Genomic DNA, 20,105 nt, shown 5'->3' with positions numbered 1-20,105 from the left:
TCCTGGAGAAACAAGTGAAGTCTCACAGACAATAAAACCTAGCAACAGTGTCTGGACAATCAATGCCCTGCCCCTAAAAAATAACACTTAAAAATCATGGCAAGTAACACAAGGTGTGAACCTCTCCTTTAGCCTAACTCTAAAGACATGTGCTGTTGGTCAGAGCACTCAACAGTAAAATCACATTGTCATCCAAAGATTTCACCTCTGTGATACAATTTTTTTTTGCCCATGCCTGTATAAAATTACTACTTTGGTGACAAAGGAGAGGCATTCAGATTTTCTGAATACAGATTAGGTCTCTATGAGATATTCAGTCATAGAAGTCACTGCTCATGAAAATAAGGTTTTCTCAGTCTGTATTTAAGCATTTCAGAAAGAAACTGCCCTTGCAGCCAAGATGTTATTGCCTGGATCAGCATGATATACATGGAGAGGAAAAAAAAGTAGAAAGCTGCACAAAATGTAAAATGCTGATAGCTGTCAAGAAACCTTGTAAAGCACAACAGACAGCACACAATCACTTCAGCAATTTGAGGCTGTAGAGTGGGAAGGGAGGCCAAAACTAGGAGCACCAAATACACACAAAACCTAATTTATGTTGCTAAATATACCACTGAGGGAAATGCTTATAGAGATACAGGGATAATGTTAAGACTCATTATTTTGTCTGCAAGACTCCCGGGCTCAGCTGTGCAGGGAACTGTGAATCCCAAAAGCCATTCTTTGTCCATTTCTAACTTGGAATCTGTTGGGTTTCTCATTAGGAGCAGTGGGGAAGGACTCACAGCTCACCACATCCCCGTGTCCCAGTGCTTGGACTGAAGTGCTCTGTGTGCACAAAGCAAGTCCACAACAGAGCATTAAGAAACACATGGCCTGTGTGGTGATGGGGACAGCAGGGGTGTCCCTGCATCCAACACCCAGTACTCCACAGGATCCAAACTCCAGCACAAGGTAGACCGTGCTGCTGGCCCAAATTCCCAATCTTCCCAGTCCTCAGCAGTGTGATAAACCAGCTCTCCCAGTGCACGGGATGGTGTCATGCTGAGCACACCTAGGTCATGCAGTGCAGAGCCCCATTAGAGATCCCTGGACCAGCTCCAAATGAGTAAAAGCATCCACAGCAGCACATAACAATAGTAGGTCAGGTCCTAGAAGCAATAAAACCACATTAGCAGCATGTAAAAGTATGCTAAGTAGCCTCTCTGGTTTTGCCCTGAAAAAAAAAATAGCCTCCTCCAGTAGCTCTTTACTGCAACCATTTACAGGAGCACCCAGGATTCTTTTTTAGGTGCACAGCAAAAACTCTCAGGGTTTGGGCTTCCCCTTGGGCACATCCTCCTTGGGAAGGATGATATGAACCCTAAACAGCTCATGAAATCAGCCACAGAGAGACATTCCTGCTCTGGAGTGGAGTTTCCTCATGCCCTGGTTGTGACTGCCTGCAAGGTGCATGGGGCAAGAGGATTTGGGCTGTTGGAAGACGTGATGCCTCCTTGGGGTTAAGGACACTCCTGTGTCTGAGAGCCCAGGAACCCAACTGCTGCTGAACTGAAGAAACAGATGCTGGAATGCAAGAGTAAGACTTAGAAAATCTCCAAACTATAAATACTCAACTTCCCCCAAAAAAGTCAGTGAAGCACAGCTTCCCCACCAAGCCACGTTTACCACTATTATTAAAATTTACCACTGCTGTGAAAATAAGATAAATAAGCACACAAAAAAAGGTAGCTGGGCTCTGTAACAAGACTATTCCAAAGAGCCTAAATTATTTTGCACACAATCCATATTTCTTCCAAGGGACACAACCCTACAGCTGATACTGGGATGAAAGGAAACCCAGCAGACATTGCACTTTTATTACATATTTCTCCATCGAGCAACTGATTAAAGTTTGCATTCCAAGTACAGCCATGCTCTAGGCTTAAGAAAAATCTTCTCATTTGAAAGTCATTTCCCTCCCCTGCATCTGGGACAATCAGCAGCACGGAATAGAAAATATTAATAAATAAATATGCATCAGCCCAGAGTTCATGTTCAGTCACAGCCAAGATTTGTATGTCTTGTTAATGGATCCCAGCATCAGGAGGTCTGAAAGACTGAATTCTGATACTTCCAGCAAATGAAAGAAAACCTCACTGCTCTGCAGGGCTTCAGCTGTGATTTTGGAAGTTATCTTTCCTCCTCACAGACCTTGGTGTTCAGCTCAGTGACCCAGGGCTGTAGCTCACCTCCCAGCCTGGGTTTTCCCCCAAAGCACAGAACTTCTCCCAAAGTCCTGAGTGCTTCAGCCCAGCAAGAGTGTGCTGAGGACAGTGTCCCAATGGTGCTGTTTTGTTGCAGTCTCCAGCTAAGGATGAAGTCAAAGAGGAGCACTTCACTGCTCAGCTGCAGAAGGACAGTGGCTGTAGGATGATGATTCAGGTTTTGACCCTGGTATCACTCTTCTAAGCCCCAGTTATGTGTGGGCTGCCAGCAGAAATACAAAAGGTGGCATGGTATCACAACCATATTTTGTGGGGGGAAAATAGGGTATTTGTAGTAGCCATCATATGACACAATGTGGGAACATGTACCAGACTGTCACATATCAATATCTGGAGGCTTAAAACCCCCTTAAGTCTGTCCCTTAATAAAAGGGATGCTTTGAGCTTTGGTGATGTGAAGCAGATCTATTTTGCTGAGGGTTTCTGCAGAGAAAGAATTTCACCTTTAATGAGATGTAGGGGAATTTTCCCTTTCCTATTTCCCCAGTTCTCTCCAAATATCAGCTTCATCTTTCCAATCCTGTGTTGGCCATGTTGTGCAGAGCCTGGGCACTCTCTCTTCCTGGACACTGAAAGAGCTCAAAAAAGTTTTTACCTCTTATCCTATGACAATCAAAATGCTGCACACACTCCAGAGTGCAAAATGCTTTCTTAAAAAAAAGAAAAAAGAAAGAAAGTCAAGAATAACATGATGACACATAACACAGGTGCTTGTGTTAGAATAGAAAGAATCAGTGACAGAACTGCAGCTAGAGAAATTGCTGGCCTTTTTAAGGGCAAGAGGGAACTTTTCAAACACATAAGGAACAAAACCTATCCTTTAAGTAACATCAGACACAACAGCACAGAAAGGGCAGAAATGTTCGATACCTATTTCTGTTCTGTACTGGGGGAAAATCCATGCAATGGAGCAATAATATACTGAGAAGGTCATTTCACATTTAAGAGCAATAAAGATCTACAAAAGAAGTCTAAAATACCCCAGTTTCTTTAACTAGACTCTCTATATCAACAAGTTAAGATAATTGAACCCATGAGTTCCTACAGATTTGGCCAACATGTACTTTGAATGTCAGTGCTGCTTTCCAAAGTACTGGGACACTGTGGTGAGGCACCAGAAGAAAACCACAATTGTGGCAGTGTTTTATCACAGGAAGATGTGAAGGACTGAAAACATTTCTGCTTTCTGGGGGAAAGAGCAAAAGAGCTGATGCAGGGTTTGGTTAATCAGGGCTCAGGGGACAGTGATAGAAACTGATGGGAACACTACCCCATTTTGGTTCTGATGTCCAAAGCACAAGGGTTTTGCTGATAAATTAGAAAGGTTTAGGGAAGTATCATTAAAGACAATTATGGGCTGGAAATCAGGCTCATAGTAAACGCTGCAAAGAGCTCGATAACACCAAAGTAAATGGAAAGAGATTAATTAATCACAGTAGCAGCACCCTTGGACAAACACAGCTAAAACATTACTACTTCTCTCCTTATTACAGAGTACTTCGCACTCTGTCAGAATAATATAGGAGAAATCCAGTGGTCAAGAACTGGAACAAAAGAAATATTAATTAGGCATAATGTGCTCACTTTGAAGAAAATCATTTAACCATGCTTTACCAAAGACTAATAACCTACCAAAGACTGAAGGATGAAAAATACATCCTGCTCAATTCCTTCTTCGTGACAGTACATGCTGTAGCTGAAAAAATACTAATTATGAGGAGCCCTCTGCTATTCTGGAGACAGAGTAGATGATCACAGTTTTATTTGATTGTTTTATAATCTCTAAATTATGGAGTTGAGCCTAAATTTTCCAGTGGTTTCTTTCTTATCCCACTACAAAAGGAACAGAAAGGCACAAGCCAAAATCACGTACTTGGGCTTCAAAACATCGCACAACACGGTGTGCACGGAGCTCTGTTATAAAATGTGATGGGAGGGAGGAGGAAGCTATCCAGATAAAAATGAGCAGATGAAACAGCACAAAATAAACATTACTGCAAAAATCTAGACAGGCTCAGGGTCCCTTCATACATTACAGACAGGCAAGCATCACCCTGCCACACCACCGAATTGGCACCCGGCCTTCCAGGGAGTGGGAGATAGTCAGCCTAAAAATAGGCTGTCCTCTGTTTGGGCTCTCCCCTCCCTCCATCCCCCCTCAAAGGCACAAGGCTGGCAGTCCAGGAAAAACCATCCAGAAAAGCCTCAGCCTCAGCAGAGTGAGCCAGGAGGTGCTTCTGGAGAAGGAGGGTGAGGATGGGGAGCTGTCAGGGCGATCCAAGCTCACCAAAGGGGGGTTGGTCCCTGCCTGCCCTCCTGCTTCTGGGAAAGAGTGATTCCCATCACTTCTAGCACTAGGGATGCAACCCAAGCCCTCTGGTGTTCCCCAACCTCCCACTGGAGGTGTGGGGACAGTCACACGCTGTCCCTGCCCTCCAGGATGGTGTCCCCAGCTGACCCACTGCTGCAGCAAAGCAGCTGAGCTTGGCTCTTGTGGCAGATCCCACAGCAGCTCCTTCATTGTTCCTCACTCAGAAATTCTCTTCAGCCACAACTTTACCCTGTGAAGGCCTTTTCTTCAACAATCCATGCAACTTTTGTTTCAAGAAACCAGCATTTGCAGGCAGCAAAGCCTCAAAGGACAGTTTTTTATAGGAATTTCATTGGCATTGGAGATCCTCACAGGACTTTGATGAACCCTTGAACTTTAGTCTGACATTTACGTGCCTAAAACTCTGTATGAAGCCTGAATTAAGAGATCTTACACTCTGCTATTGATGCATGCTCTCATATGCAGCTTTACAAAGCTCCAGAACATCAGTAGCATTTCAGAAAGCATTGGTTCTGCTTTTAACTGGATATGACAAGTCAAAATCAATTAGCGATTGATCTCAATACGGGTTTGTTTTTTTTTTTTTAATTTATTTTTAGCCTGCCATTCAGTAACCAAAGTGAAGAAATGCAATCAATGAAGTGAACTTGCTCTTCAACAAAGCTTTTTTTCTGGATTATTTGACATTTTGGGAAGTTTCTCAAGCTCCTAAAGACAACAGAGTAAATAATATTGTTTATTGAATTCTGCAAAGTGCTCTAACAGCAAGACTGATGGGTAGCCTAATAGATTGTGTAGTTGCTATAAGCTATGATTTCCCATGCTAATCACAACTTTCACATTCATTAAAGTTGTAGGAGCCTCCTGGAAGAAATCATGCACTAGGGAACGACTCAAACATTTGCAATGTTAGCTGTGACTATAAAACGAGCTTTCAAACTGGCATTGGGAAGAAAATATTCAATGTATTTGACATCCCACAGACCCAAATATGCAGGATGCTGTTTTTTGAGTCCTGCCCTGGGCCACATGGTCCTGCAGACCAGTATGCATGTTCAGCTGGCACAATTTAAAATGAGCATGAAGCGATTGTGCTCTGCATTCAGGGTGGGACTCTGGACCACTGAAGTGAGAGGAGAAAATTCCCCTGCAAGGCCATTCCTCCAGGTTGCTGCTCAGGTTGTTTGCTGCCTGAGCAGGACTTTGGGTTAGTGTTGGGAAGGGATAACACAACAGGCTCACAGAAGTTAAGGCAGGGTTCATCCCAGGGACCCTCACACCATAAAAGCAGTGCAGCTGGCACCAGCCCCACCTTGGAAAACAAACCTCTCAAGCCCAGGGCTGGTTGTTGGCAGCTGTGTGCTGGTCAGCACAAAACAGCTATTGGCCCAGGGAGGAGAACCTGAAAATGAAGGTGTCCAAAGGGAGTGCATGGGATGAGGGATCTCCCTGAAAGGGCTCAGCCATGAAATAGCCTCTGTGTTATGGGGCATGAGGGCTGCTGGAACTGATGGGGACAACATTGATAATCCCTCCAAAATATGTTTTAAACCACTTTCCTCTTAATCCTGGCAAAAAAAACAGCCCTCAAAAATAACCTCTCTAACAGAAATAAAGCTTCTTATTAGACCACCCACTGCAAACCAAATCAAGGCACCAGCTTGCCACTCAAATATACCATTTTCAGTGCTGTGATGCCAATTTCTGTGCTTTCCCTCGCTCTTTGTGACCTTTGAAACTCTAAAATAATGCTGCACAAAGTTCCCTCCTGATCCTTTCCTCCTAGAGGCCACTGGGCCAGAAAGGGCAATGTAGGGAACTGGGCACAGCTCATAATGTGCTTCTGCACTGGGTGTGCCCATGACATCCTCATGATGGTTCCAAGCCTCTGCACTGGGTCTGCCCATGACATCCTCATGATGGTTCCAAACCTCTGCACTGGGTCTGCCCATGACATCCTCATGATGGTGCCAAGCCTCTGCACTGGGTGTGCCCATGACATCCTCATGATGGTTCCAAACCTCTGCACTGGGTCTGCCTGTGACATCCTCATGATGGTTCCAAGCCTCTGCACTGGGTGTGCCTGTGACATCCTCATGATGGTTCCAAGCCTCTGCACTGGGCCTGCCCATGACATCCTCATGATGGTTCCCTGCTTTGCACCACCATCCTTTATCCTTTGGGGTCAGAACACCCTGTTTCTGCCCATCAAGCAAAAAGGCAGCCAGCACACATCCATGTCACTCCCCAGGCAAGATCTTGAGGACTTTATCCAATTGTCAGCTCTGAAACCACACCTTGGACACCAACACCCTACGCAAGACACAGAGAAAGAAGCATTTTGATCTGCAGAGGGTGGCTTTGATTTACCAGGGAAGGTAAAAGCTGCTGCAGAGCGAGGCGAGGAGGAGGGGCCCGAAGGTGGCTCTCAGCCACCTCCGTGCTCCTTTGATCCCAGGGCCATGCTGGCTGCAGGCCAGTCCCTGCTGTGGGCTGTGTTAATCTGTGCTGGCCACGGGTGCCTCCCCGGAGGCTCGGTGGCAGCTGGAGATTACCGGGGTCAGGGACACCCTCCATTTTCCCTTCCTCGCAGCGATGGGCAGGGCAAGGGCTGAGGGAGAAACAGCCACAGCCTCGTGGGTGCACACAAGGCAGGGGATCCTCAGCGTGATCCCTGCTGCCTCTCAGCCGGGTTTGCACTGCTTCTTGCAATAGCTGGGCACACATGTCCCATCTGACATCATGACAGGCCAGTCCCCAGCAAAATGGGCAGTACTCGACTGGTGGAGCTGGAAATTGCATTTTCAATATCCTTGCTTTGTTCCTGGTTTTTTAAAATATAAATAAAAGTTGTCTCTTATTAATTATTAATCCCTATCTGATGCACACAAGTGAGCAGCAGTGCCAATACAGACAGCATCCCCCCTATACAGAGGGAGACTCATGTGCAAAGTCATGGGGCAGGGATAAAGAAGGAGGGGACATCATCTTTGTCCCTCTGTCACCTCCTCCAGTCTTTTAAGAGGAGTAGGCTCTCTCACAGCTCGAAGCACCCTTGGTACTTGACCTCTGATGCCCACTCCTCCTCAGACACAAAGACCTATCCACAAGCTCCCGAAGCCAAAGAGGGTCTTCAGCAGGTTTGGATCCAGTGCTGAATACACATGATGGAGCCTTTCCAGATTATGTCAAAATGCACTGAGACCCCAGGGCTTTTTTGCAAGCTCCCTTTAAAATGATTCAATTACAACCTACACCCGGGATTACCTGATCTCACAGACCTGGGTGGTGGAGGTGAAGCAGTTACTGGCCCAACAATGGGACACTAAACATGAAATAGAATATAATATGGAGTAACACAATACAAATTCTGTAATGTATGTGGCTGGGTCACCACACAGTCACTTTCTTACATATGATGCTCCTTTGAGCCTCTCTACTCTCAACCCAACAACATTCTTAAACAGCACCTGCAAAAGCCAAACATCCCTTGGTCCTGAACCTCTGAACCAAGTTGTCCAGTGGGTTCAAAAGCTACAAAATAAGACAGATGCACACTGGTAAACCAATGCACAGGCCAAGCAACAAAAGACACGTTTCAATGGCTTGCACAACTAATGACTACATAGAAAATCAGAATTTCCTGTGCAACAAAGGCATTATGCTATTATTTCTTATAGTTAACAAATCCAAGTACTAAAGGGATGTGAAAGACATTATATCTGGCATAAAAGTTAATTAAAAACCATCTAGGAGACAGCTTTAGAGAATTCCAGAGAGGGAATGATGTTTTGAAATGTAATGTTGGATCTGAAGAAGTCAAAAAGAGTTTTGCCTTTGGCTTCATCAGGCTCTGGATCAGGCCCTTAAAATAGTTCTGGAAATGCTCCAGAAGACTTATTTCAGCTACATTTAAGCTCTGCGCTTTGCAACTATTCAGTAATTTTCTCTGTTAGTGTTAAACTGTCCAGGGGACTTCTCTGCTCGTAAACAAATCCTCCATCTCCCTTCTGTCGCTTTTACATCGACACTGCATCACTGACTTCAATAAACAGTCTCCTGATTCACCCTGTTATGAGACACTGAGCAGAATTAGGCACCAGAGATGTGTCTAAAAGCCTTGGTTTCAGGTTCTGAACATCACTTAGACTAATTAATAAAAGAAAACCACAGCCCAGAATATTTCAATGTTTTTGGATCACAGCCTCAGACGCAGCCACTTGCCTTGTTCCCAGGAGTCTACAACCATCATTTTGGGGTGTCTTTTTAGTATTGTTGTTATTATTTTGAGGGTTTTTTATTCCATTCTCCATACCTGTGTAAAAAAGGTGATGTGTGACCCAGTGCAGTGTTCCCAGGTTCTTTCTGGTCTGTCCTTAGAAGCAGCTAAAAAGCTTTACTGGGTCCTGACTATTGAGCACACAACACTCCGAGCAAGACCTGCCAGACCAGCACTGCTCAGGTTTCACAAGACAGGGAAAACCCCAAAAAACTTTTAATCAAAAGAACAAATTTTTCCAGATGTAACAGCACTTGAGGAGCAAAATTGTGTTTCACAACTGCCAGAAAAAGCAAGTGGTTCATGCCAGGACATCTGTACACCTTGCAGGTGCTTGCTCAAACACCGTGCGGACGCAACAAAACTTTTGGGGGTTGTCAAGTTCAGCAAATTCATAGGAAAGCAAACTCAGTATAATTCAAGCGAAATTTCCACCGAGGGCAAGGGAACTCAAGAACCCAGGAATTTTCCTAGAAAAGTTTCTACCCTAATTTCATTCTCCCGTGAAAGAGGATCCAGAGCCTCAGTTCAAAACTGCCTGAATGCAGCAGGAACAGGAACAGGATGGAGCCACAAGAAATTTGTTCTAGAAGCACTCAGGTATTTCTTTAGCTAAAGTACTACTACAGAGGTGTCATAAAATGATGGGGCAAGGGGATGAAGCACAGAAAGGATTTGTTTAGTCTTTATAATTAAGATAATTCCTTTTTTTAAATTATTCCTTGTAGCTATGACGTATGGTTTCATAACAACTATTTACTTTTCTCCCTTTATCTAGCAGCTGTCTGCTGAGAAAGATGGAAAAATAAACCAAACATGTTAAAACCAAGAGAAACTATTCATATGCCATGTATAATTGCAGGCTATATTTAAGTCTTTGTACATTATCTTTCAAATTATATTTAGTTTCAACAGGAGGGGGAAAAATCCCCCTTACTTTCTAAAATTAGCAACAGAATTTGTATATTGTTTTCAAATCCAACTGCTCCTTCCTCAGAAACTTTTGCCAGGGAATAATTAATATCTGCAGACAGGGAATATGCTTAGATCAGATGTATTTTGACATTGGCCCACTGACGGTCACCCAGAGCGAAAAACGGGGGAAGTCCTCGGGGAAAGGGCTGTGTAAATCTGGATTAGCTCTGCTGAAGTCGAACAAATCGATCTGGATTTACGGCGGCAGAGCCGAGGAGAGGACTCATCCCTCCGTTTGATGGACGTGGGGAAGAACCTCGGCAAAGCCGGGGAGCTTTGCCGGAGGGAAGATTTCCCGAGGGACCCGCAGCTCACCACGGAGCGGCTGAATGGGAACTACACGCGCGCATCGAGCCTCACCAGACCTCCCGACGTGAGACGCTGTTGAAAAGAGATAAAGAAGAGGGGAAAAAAAAAAATAAATGTAAAAAGTTGTTGAGATACTTGCAGTGCTTCGCAGAGCCTCTCGCTGCAGCCACGGCTCTCCTTTGCCCCTCCGGCAGGCGGGAGCCACGGGCACAGCGCGGAGCGGGGACCGGCTGGGGATGCGCGGTGGCGGAGGCTGCGCTGGGGACCGGGCTGGGGACACACCGGTGGCGATGTGCCGTGTCCGAGGCTGGGGACAGGGCTGGGGAATGCACCGGAGGCGATGTGCCGTGTCCGAGGCTGGGGACAGGGCTGGGGAATGCACCGGAGGCGATGTGCTCGGCCCCGGAGAGGCAGAGAGGGAGAGAGGGCGGCCGCGTCACGCCGCGCTGGCTGGACTAATATGGGGAGCAGCAATGCGTCCGGAAGGAAAGGACAACCCCCGTAACACGAGAGCGACACAGGGCACGGACACACACCCGAGGGGCTTTTGGAGGGTCTAAGGCAGCCCAGGGGATGGCACGGCTGGCTGCATGCGGGGTGGCAGCCACAGGAACAAGTTTGGCGCAGGAGGGTCCCTTCCCCGCAGCACTCAGCCCTATTAAACGCATAGGCATAATTACCCTGTTATAATTTGAAAGAGGCTTTAGTGTGATTTTATAATTGTGCATTATGTAACGTGCTAGCAGCGTGTCAGGCCTCAGACAACACTAAGTGCCTGTCTACAGGTCAGGCTGTAACACTTTAATGATGCTCCTTTCTCCTCTCCCCAAAAGCCTCCCGCTAACATTGCTCTCCTTAAACCTCTGCCTACTTCTGGTGGCTTCATGACAGAGTTTCTCCTCTTTACGAGCTTCACACCATGAGAAGGGGGCTTTTTTTTCCTCATCATCACTTTCTTTAAAGATTGTTTCCCAAGGCAGTGTCTGACCCTGCAGCAGGACACCCCTGGGAGGGATGGAATGGGCTGGCAGTGGGGCACAAAATCTGAGCTGGCTCCTACAGGGGGGGATTTTTTCTCACTGGAAATAACCAGAGGTGATCCTTCGGTGCTGTCCTGTTTTGGTTTCTCAAGACCAAGGTTCTGTTAAATCTGAAGCAAAACTTCCTAGACCCAGTGTGCTGCAAGGCTGTCAGGAGCACCTGTGGCGTATTCAGCCTCTAACAAAACTGTCCATTTCAATAAAAGAAACATAGAAAAATCACTTTAGACCTAATACAGTCTTTAAGAAGGGATTTTGGCTTTAAAAGTTAGTCTCTAATCTATCTTCAGCTATTGGGTCCTAAAACAAAAAAATTGCTCATGAACAAGTTTTTCTATTACTTTGTATGACACAGATATTTTTTTTTTTTGTTTTCACTAAAGACTTAAAAACAGCAGAGAAAAAAAACTCAAGCACAACTCCCACTTCCCAAGACCCCTTGAAAACCCTAAAAACCAGGCTTAGTGTTCACAATCAGCCTTCAAGTGCCACAAATATTGAAAAAAGACTAATTTCTTCCAACACACCTTAATTGTGCCCGTGGTCTGCATTGTCATCTAACTTTTACACACTTGCAAATAAAACCAGTAAAACTTCTTTAGATATTCAATGCTAGAGTTGGATTAAAAACTAACAAAGTACAAGTTGCAGATATTTTTCAAACAATAACTGGAGTGCAGAGCAATTTTAGTGCCTTAGGAATCCAGAAAGCTTTAAAAAGAATCTACAACCTGTTGGCAGGGCTCTCAGCATTGCAGAAAGAGCAAAAGTTCAGCAAACTAGGAAAACTCAATTCAAAATGAGAGATGAAATAAATAGTCCAGTGAAGTATAGACTTATTTTTTTCCATGACATAAAAGCAAACTTCTAATTTTATAATTAAATAAAAAAGGGTAAAGAGAAAACTTGGAGCTTAGCAGAATTGTTAATTCTTTCTGCATGTTTTGGTACAACAGTATTATTTGATGTGTCAAATCTCTACATTCAAAAAGCTCTTGCAATATGATGATAAAAATAAAACTCAGACCATTCTTGTTATGCAGAACAGTGATTAACAAAGGCTTTGTTCAATACAAAGAGCAGTGAGGCATGTTTTTGCCATGAAAGATAAGGGATCTTTTGACAAAATTTTGCACTGTAATGATTCACAAGGTGACCTCCTGGTGGGAGGCCAAGCTACACCTCCTCAAATGTGGGAGTGTGACAAGAGAGGGAATTTTTTGTGGTTGTTTTGCCATCTTTCATGGGAAGTTGCCTCTGTGAACTCAGACTGATTAGAAACCAGAGAAGGAGGGGTACAAACAGTGGTTGTGACAGCTGGTGCTGCATGAATTTAACAAAATCACTGTCCTGAGCCAGCTGAGGGACTGGGACGGGGGATAACTGTAATAAATTTGTTCTTATTCATCTCCCAAGCTGAAATCTGGGATCTCACTCACTACAATGGACACCCCGGAGCTAGTAACACCAGCTCCAGAATTATTGGGGAATAAATAAGGAAACACAATTCTAAGGGAAAGAAGATACATTTATAAAGGTGAAAAGATCACCTGCAGCTGCATTGAAAAGAAGACACCGTGTATGTAACAGAGCAAAAGGATCCTACACACCAAAGTTTCTGAACTACCTGGGTCTCTTCAGTGACACAAAAACTGCCAGAAGGAGAGAGGAGTTAGGGACATTCCAGTTCTGGAAAAGTTTTCTTTTCCTCATTATTAGTAACTCTAATTACTTTGAAAGAAGAGCAATGAGATAAATCCTGTAGAACCAGAAATGTGACCTGATTTCCTTCCTGATTTAGAAACTGTCACTTTGCAAGAGAAACCCAAAGAGACAGAGCCAGGTCAAAGTGGGCTCCTCAGTTTGGTCTGCAGAGTAAATAATAAACCAAGATCAATACAAATATAACCAGGGTTTCCTTTTGGTAGGTGTTCTTAAGGACAATCCTATTTAAAGGATAAATAAACACATGTTTATCTGAACTGATTGCAATTATCCATGACACCATGGAAGAGATATTCACTACAAGCAAACAGAAATATACCCCACAGACTTCATGTATTTTGCTCCTAGTTAGATGGTGAAAGGAGGGAAAAGTGATGACAGAACTCCAGTTATAAATTGTTTTATACCATGACTAAGGCCCTACCTCAAGACAATGTGTAAACCCAAAGCAGAAATTCAAGTGGATATTTAAGAGTGATACTGCTTCTAAGTTACCAAAGTTCTATTTAAGAGAACTGAGAAATTAGTTGATGTCACCTTTTAACAATCAGGACTATAATTTTCCAGAGCAAATCATCAGAGACAACTTACGAGGTAGCAATTTTCAGGAAGAACTGAGCACCCGATCTCTGAAAACAACAAGGTACCTTTTATGACTTTTCAAGTTGAGCTTTCAAAACCTAAGGTACTAAAGATGATAACAGATGACAACAAGTTCCTTCTGAAAAGTAGGAATAGGATTTCCAAATGACCACCAACATGGTTTAATATGAAAATCAAAATGTTCTTTACTCTCATACATGCACAAAGGATTCCTTCAAGACACTAAACAGAAAAGGGTAATGAGAAGTTAAAACAATCCCTCTCTAACATCATAAACAGAATATTTAAAGAAATTAAAAGTAGCTATATTTCCTTAATCTCCCAGTCAGGATGACATTTCCTATCAGTAAATCTTTAAACATAATTTTGACAATGTGCTTAAATCAAGAACACAGCAACTACTCAACCTTTTCCTGTCACATGTAAAGGTCCTGGGAGGCAGTAGCTGGTGCCACAGGTGTTAGTCCATCACAGTGAGAACCGAGGCCACTTTCTGGTTCAAGCCAGGAATGAAATGCTCTCAACTCTGATGCAGTTTTAAAGTCTGTACCCATGAGCTGTCATTCAGAGTCACAAAGTCTCGTGGTCTACATACCCCCTTCATGGTCAAGGTATTTAGGCTACATACCCAATGATGCAACTGAATACCTTTGTGACCTCTGACGAAAGATTGAGGGCATGAAACAGGATCCGTTCCCTGCCACACTGTACAGAGCCCTGGCATGCTTTAAATCCGCAGGGCTCCTTGCAGCACAAACCACTTCTGTGTGAGAACTCTGGCTTTAGAAGCTGACCCTTCATGCTTCTAAAACCCTCAGAGCCTCAGACAGAAGAGCAAAGCTGCACTGTGGGTGATTCAGAGTGAGCGGCAAGAGCTGAGAAAAACCACGTTACAACATCCAACTCCAATCACGAGCAAGTTCAGTAAAATATTAATCTGTGATTATTTCTGGCAATACTGCGATCTGCCCCCTACCAAAGTTACATAAACTCCACTACTCAAGGCTGAGAGCTTTTGGCACATTAATCTAAAAATACCACAACTTCCATTGCTTACACGTTGAGACATTTGCTCCAAAAAGATACGATATTTTTTTATTAAGGACCCTCTGTTTCTGAAGCTCTCTGTCAACCACATTTCCCACTTGAAAAGGCTACACCAGATTAAAAAATGATTAATAAAACCAGTGGAAATCACTCCAAATCCAGCTGTATCATTCCCATCCCATCCTGATGCTGAGCTCCCCTCAACTTTTTTGGAACCAAGTCTCATCAAGGCAGTGTACCCAAACCAGCAAAAGCAACACTTCCAAAAACATCACTTCCTTGGTCCATTCGAATAAGAGGGTTTCACTCCTCACTGCCTCACAGCTCTGACCTTTCCAATTCTCTGCCACCACAAGCTTATGGGATCTGCCGGATCCATCTGCGTCTCCACCTGGTCTGCTTCCCCACGCCAAAAGCAGGGATCAAATATACGTGTCTGAAAACACATCCCTGCTTTTTCTTCATACCGAACGGGGGGGAACCCCCTCGCCGGTTTAAGACAACAGGAAGCCTCCAAGACCCCTTCTGCCAAACCCCGAAATCCTGGGAAATTGCAGCAAAATGAACTTCAGCACCTTGGACAGGACACACAGCCGGAAAATCGCCGAAATCGGCTCATTAGCCCCGAAAATGCTGTGTCTGGACATGACCCTCTAGGACACATCTGCGGGCCTGTTTATTTTTAGTATTGACAAATCCTCTTTGAATCACCGTGTTTATTCCACCATGCACCCTGTGTTTTTTTGGGAAGAGCTGCTCGCCAGCCCGGCAGTGGGAGAGATCGGGGCCACCAACTCCGGATCCAACAGGAGCAGCCGCTGCCCCGGCTGTGCCTGGAAAAGCTTGGCTCAAGCACTCACAAGGCTCAGCTCACCCTTTGCATGGCAAAACGAGACCTGTTGCCGTAGATGTGCCTGGCTCGTGTGCTTATTCACTTTTTAGAAGCTCATCTCCACCTCCTCACCCAAAAATCTCCAAGAAAAATAAAATCGAAAGGTCTGATTTATTCCCATTGCAGCCACACTTCGGTTGCATAAGTTTTGCTTTAATTTAGCTTTTGTTCTCTCTTACGGTGTTCCCAGTATGTCACTGCTCCCCTCAGGGCTGCCTTGATAAAATCATGATCATCTTGCAGGAGTGCAGCAGAGCTCTCCCCGATTTGCTTTTATTCATATGAGCCAAGTCAAGTTTTTAATTTCTGCCGGTAAAAACTCCAGATTTGTTAAGCAAAGCTGTTCTACAAACAGCTTTGGGGTGCTTGGTGCCATTAAAAAACACACTTAAAATACGTCAGCTCTTACAACAAGTAATACCAGTAACACCCTTGCCATACAGAAGAATAATACATTTTCTCCGCCACTACAGAAATAACCAGTCCAGCTCATTTCTTCCCTTCAACACCTGCCACTAGCTTTCCACACCAACACATCTGACACCAGACAACATCAACTGAACAATTGCAGAGTATTTTCTGCGCTGTTCGCTCTTCCCGGCACTTCTGGGTGCGGAAGCAAGATGGAAACTAAACTGAACGTCTGCCAGAATTACCTTTAAACAGAATTACCTTTATGATCCTATATCCTCTGCTTCCACAGCCCAGAATAAGCTTTGGTTCATCAACTTCCCTCTGCCCCAGCCCACGGTCCCTCTCTGCCGCCCTGCTCGGACGGGACCGTCGCGTTTCCGCCTCCAGGGAAACTTTGGGAAGGGAAAATCCCGGCGCTACTCATTCGTCCTCCGCGACGCGCTCCCAGCCGGGCATCCTTTCCGTGTCTTTTTATTATGGTTTTATTACCAAGCAAACAACCAAGCGAACAAAATAAAAAAAAAGAGAAGAAAACTTACATCGGTTTATTTAATTTTTCCTGCTAAACCAAGAGTCCCAGAGCCACTTCATTGTATCCACAGAGTTTTAGTCCGCGAGCGGTCCCGTCCCGCGGGGAGGAAGGGCCCGGCTGCCGTGCGCGGAGCGCGCTGCCCGCCCGCCGCCGAGCGCGCATGGCTCGGAGCCGCCGCGCCGTCTGTGCGGCTGCCGCGGGAGCGGAGCGGAGCCAGCGCAGCCCCGGCCGGGCGGGCGGGCGGCGGGGGGGAGCGGGGAGGGATGGAGGGAGGGATGGAGGCATGGAAGGAGGGAGGGAAGGACGGAAGGAAGGAGGGAGGCGCCGCCCGCCCGCCCCGCCGAGCGCGGCCGGGGCGGCCCCGCAGCGCCCCCTGCCGCCGGTGGGGGCGGCCGTGAGGGGAAATGGCGGGCGGGGAGCGGCGGCGGGAAGGCTGTGAGGGGTGAGCAGAAATGGTGGCAGAGAGGTGGTGGGGAGGGGGGAAAAAGGCGATGTGAGGAACATTCCTCCCCGTGAGGAATGTTTGAAGAAGCTGGGCGTGTTCAACCTGGAGAAGAGGAGCCTTAAGGGTGACCCGAAGGGAGGTTGTGGACAGGTGGGGTCGGTCTCTTCCATCGGGCAGTACTGACAACAGGAGGACAGTCTCAAGCTACATCAGGGAAGAAATAGGTTGGACATTAGGAAAAAAAAATTCACCTAAAGAATAATAAAGTACTGGAACTGTCTTCCCAGGGAGGTGGTGGAATCACCATCTCTAGATGTGTTTTAAAAAAGACTGGACGTGGCATTTGGGGCTATGGTCTAGTTGAGGTGTTAGGGCATAGGTTGGACTTGATGATCTTAGAGGTCTCTTCCAACCTCATTATTCTGTGATTCTGTCTGTGAGAGGGGCTGAGAAGAAGCGAGGGAGGGGGAAGAGGAGGGTGAAAAAGGGATGATGGAGTGCAAGAGTTGTAGACTTGTTTAGTTTGGCAGCAGGAAGCACAGCGAGGGAGCGATATTATCATAGAAAATACCTCCAAGAGCATCAAGTCCAACTCTTAAACCACCATGGCCAAGTCCGCCACTAAGCCCTGTCCCCAAGTGTCACATCTGGTGCCGTGTTCTAGGGAGCGAGGCGGGATGAATGCAACTGAGGAGAAGAAATTTGGGATGCGGAAGGAAGGGGGAAGCTGCAGTGGAAGCTGGGGGTACACAGGGACCTTGGAGAGAGAGGGTTTAATCAGGGCTGAGGGATGCGGGAGAGTCAGTGGCAGCAGGACACAGCAAGGGGTACCTCAGCACACAGAGGGAGGTGTGAACAGTGCCAAAGCCAGACCCTCTGATCACCCCCAACCAAACCCTGATCCTCCCAAAACCTAATAAATGTGCATGTCAGGTGGGAGTGAGTACTTGCAGCTCCTGACCCAGAGCCTCCAGCCTCAAGGAACAGCTCCCTGGATCATGGTTACAGCGCAGCAACTCTGATGAGTGAGAACAGCAGCTTTCACCCAAAATAAGCTGCCCAGATCGTAAATGGATAGATGCAGATGAAGAGAGGAGTGGTAAGGATTTTCCAGCCACATTAAGTATTCAAGGTAGTTAAAGTGAAAGAAACTTCTGAAAAACTGAAAAAAAACCCCCTCAAATTACAGAGGTAAAACAGGACAAACAGGAGTCTGGCATAGCTTTACTGCCTCAGCGATGTTTTGGGAAGTGTCTGCTGCCACTCTGCAAAGAGAGTGTGGAGCTGTAACAAATACTCAGGTTACAGCAGCTCAGGGTGGGGAATGGTGCTGGGAAAAGAGCAGATCACTGAGGAAAAACCTGAGGGGCTGCAGTGGCTCTGGGAAAGCTGTTGTTCACTCAAGAGGAGTGGACAGCTGAGGAAGGGCAGGTGTCTGCTCAAGGAGGAGCTCATGCTCAGGGGAATTACTGACTGAGGGATTCAAAATGTTCAAAGATCTGGAAATGCAGGAAATGATGGAGTGTATCATAGGGAAGAGCTGGGTGAGGAAGAAGAGAGAAGGAGCTGAGAAGAGGGAGTGGAGGTCAGAGGCTGGAAAAAGCTTACAAACAATGGGAGATGGAGGGGAATGAAGACCAAAATAAGGCAGAAAAAGATGAACCTAGAGAACAGCCTGTGAAAGCTTAGAGCAGCACAGCAAGATATGTGAGGCAGAAGACAGAGGAAGACAAATCCTCAAATGTTAACCTCTCAACATGAGGCTGAAGAGTGGCTGCTCAAAGGGAAGAAGGTTCTCATGAGGACCCAATTAGATTATGGGGTGGGCACCTCTTCAACCCTATGAAGGCAAATGGTGAGTCCTTGGCATCTCAGCCCCTGTGCCAACACATCTCTGCAGGACATCTCTAAATTACAAGAGAAACATCATCTTTTCAGTGGTATTTAGTGGATTTCCAACATATTTTCTAAATTCAACCTAAAAAAAGAATTCACACCAGGGTGAGAAAGCTGTGCAAGGATGGCTGCTGGGGTCACACTGCTTATCCCAGCAGCAGAGCTCTGCTGGAAATCCTCCACACTGGGATGGTCACAGTGTGGTCCCACCCTGTTAGTGCTCTCTGCACCCAGAAACACTCCCAGTTCTTGGGCAGCAGAACCTGCATCCCTGCTGGGAGGTTACTCAGACGTTCAGAATCGAGCCATGATGTCAAAAATGGCATTTCTTTCCCCAAACAGCTAAAAATTATCATGAGGAAGTTAGGCTTATACAGAGAGAAGACACATGAACCTACTGCTGCTTCCTACGAAGAAGGAGTAAATTTAATAGTTGGACTCAATGACCTTGGAGCTCTTTTCCAGCCTCAGTGATTCTCTGATTCATAGACTGCAGCAGTGCTCTGTGCTGATGTCACAGGTGTTGGTGTGTGTTTTGGGGCTGAATAGAGGGAATTTTTATTTTATATAATGTATATTTTTATATATTAAAATAGTTTTTACTGTTCTGTTCCATCCCATTCTTACTCCACTCACAGTTTAAGGTCCTCTGTCCTCCCTTCTTCCTTCAGAGCTGCAATAGCAGTGATCTCAAGGTGAAGAGCAAGCAGCATCTCAGTGTCACAGATTTAGTAGCACAGCCAGGGAAAGGAGGGAAAAGCCACAAAATTTCACCTAATGTCCCACCCACTGGTCCTGAATAATTTCTTGTCTTTCTTTTGCAGTCCATAATAGAATTCTTCTGTAAATTTTTAACTCTACTGCTTTTTTTACAGAGGGAGGAAACACTGTTAAAACCTTGTTGAAGCACAGGATGACCCATCTGTTTCATGTGTCTTTACAAATACAGAAATTACTCATAATACTAGAAAATCCTCAATCCTGTGGTAATGAAATCAGCTCAGTCTGAACTCAGCTTATAGAAAAAAACAGCAATATTTACAAAGGGAATAAATCAGATTAATAAAAGGTAGGAAGAAGTACAAGAGAAGGAAAGCTACCTTTAAAATTTCTTCCATGCCAGGAGCCAGACTGATATGGTTCCCCCATTTTCCACCCCCCAAAAAAAGAATCCTTTCCCCCACATTTATGTGCTATTTGGGTCCTTCTTTTTAAATTGCCTCCCTGCAGAAGACACAGAAATGTAACCCAGGACCACACAATGAAAGCAGCCTCTCCAAATCCCACAGCAAGTGGGGAACACCCTTGGGACACGAAACCTCATAGTGCAAACACTAGTCATGAAG

The 20,105-nt window shown here is 45.4% G+C and overlaps 1 protein-coding gene across 5 annotated transcripts in view; it reads right to left on the bottom strand.

The window, feature by feature from the left end:
• Positions 1-16,693, bottom strand: part of LOC100221337 (sodium channel protein type 5 subunit alpha) — a 217,043-nt gene extending 200,350 nt beyond the window's left edge. For 4 of the 5 annotated variants that reach the window (XM_072925296.1, XM_072925295.1, XM_072925297.1 and 1 more), the window contains exon 1: positions 16,426-16,693. The gene's annotated coding sequence lies outside the window, so the exon portion shown is untranslated. The remainder of the gene's footprint in view (positions 1-16,425) is intronic. The other variant, XM_072925300.1, reaches the window with a different exon arrangement.
• Positions 16,694-20,105: the final 3,412 nt, after the last annotated feature.

Source organism: Taeniopygia guttata, chromosome 2 (assembly GCF_048771995.1).
Source record: "Taeniopygia guttata chromosome 2, bTaeGut7.mat, whole genome shotgun sequence".
Lineage (NCBI taxonomy): Eukaryota > Metazoa > Chordata > Aves > Passeriformes > Estrildidae > Taeniopygia > Taeniopygia guttata.
The sequence above is the reverse complement of the archived record's forward strand: the minus strand, read 5'-3'. Positions and strand labels throughout refer to the sequence as shown.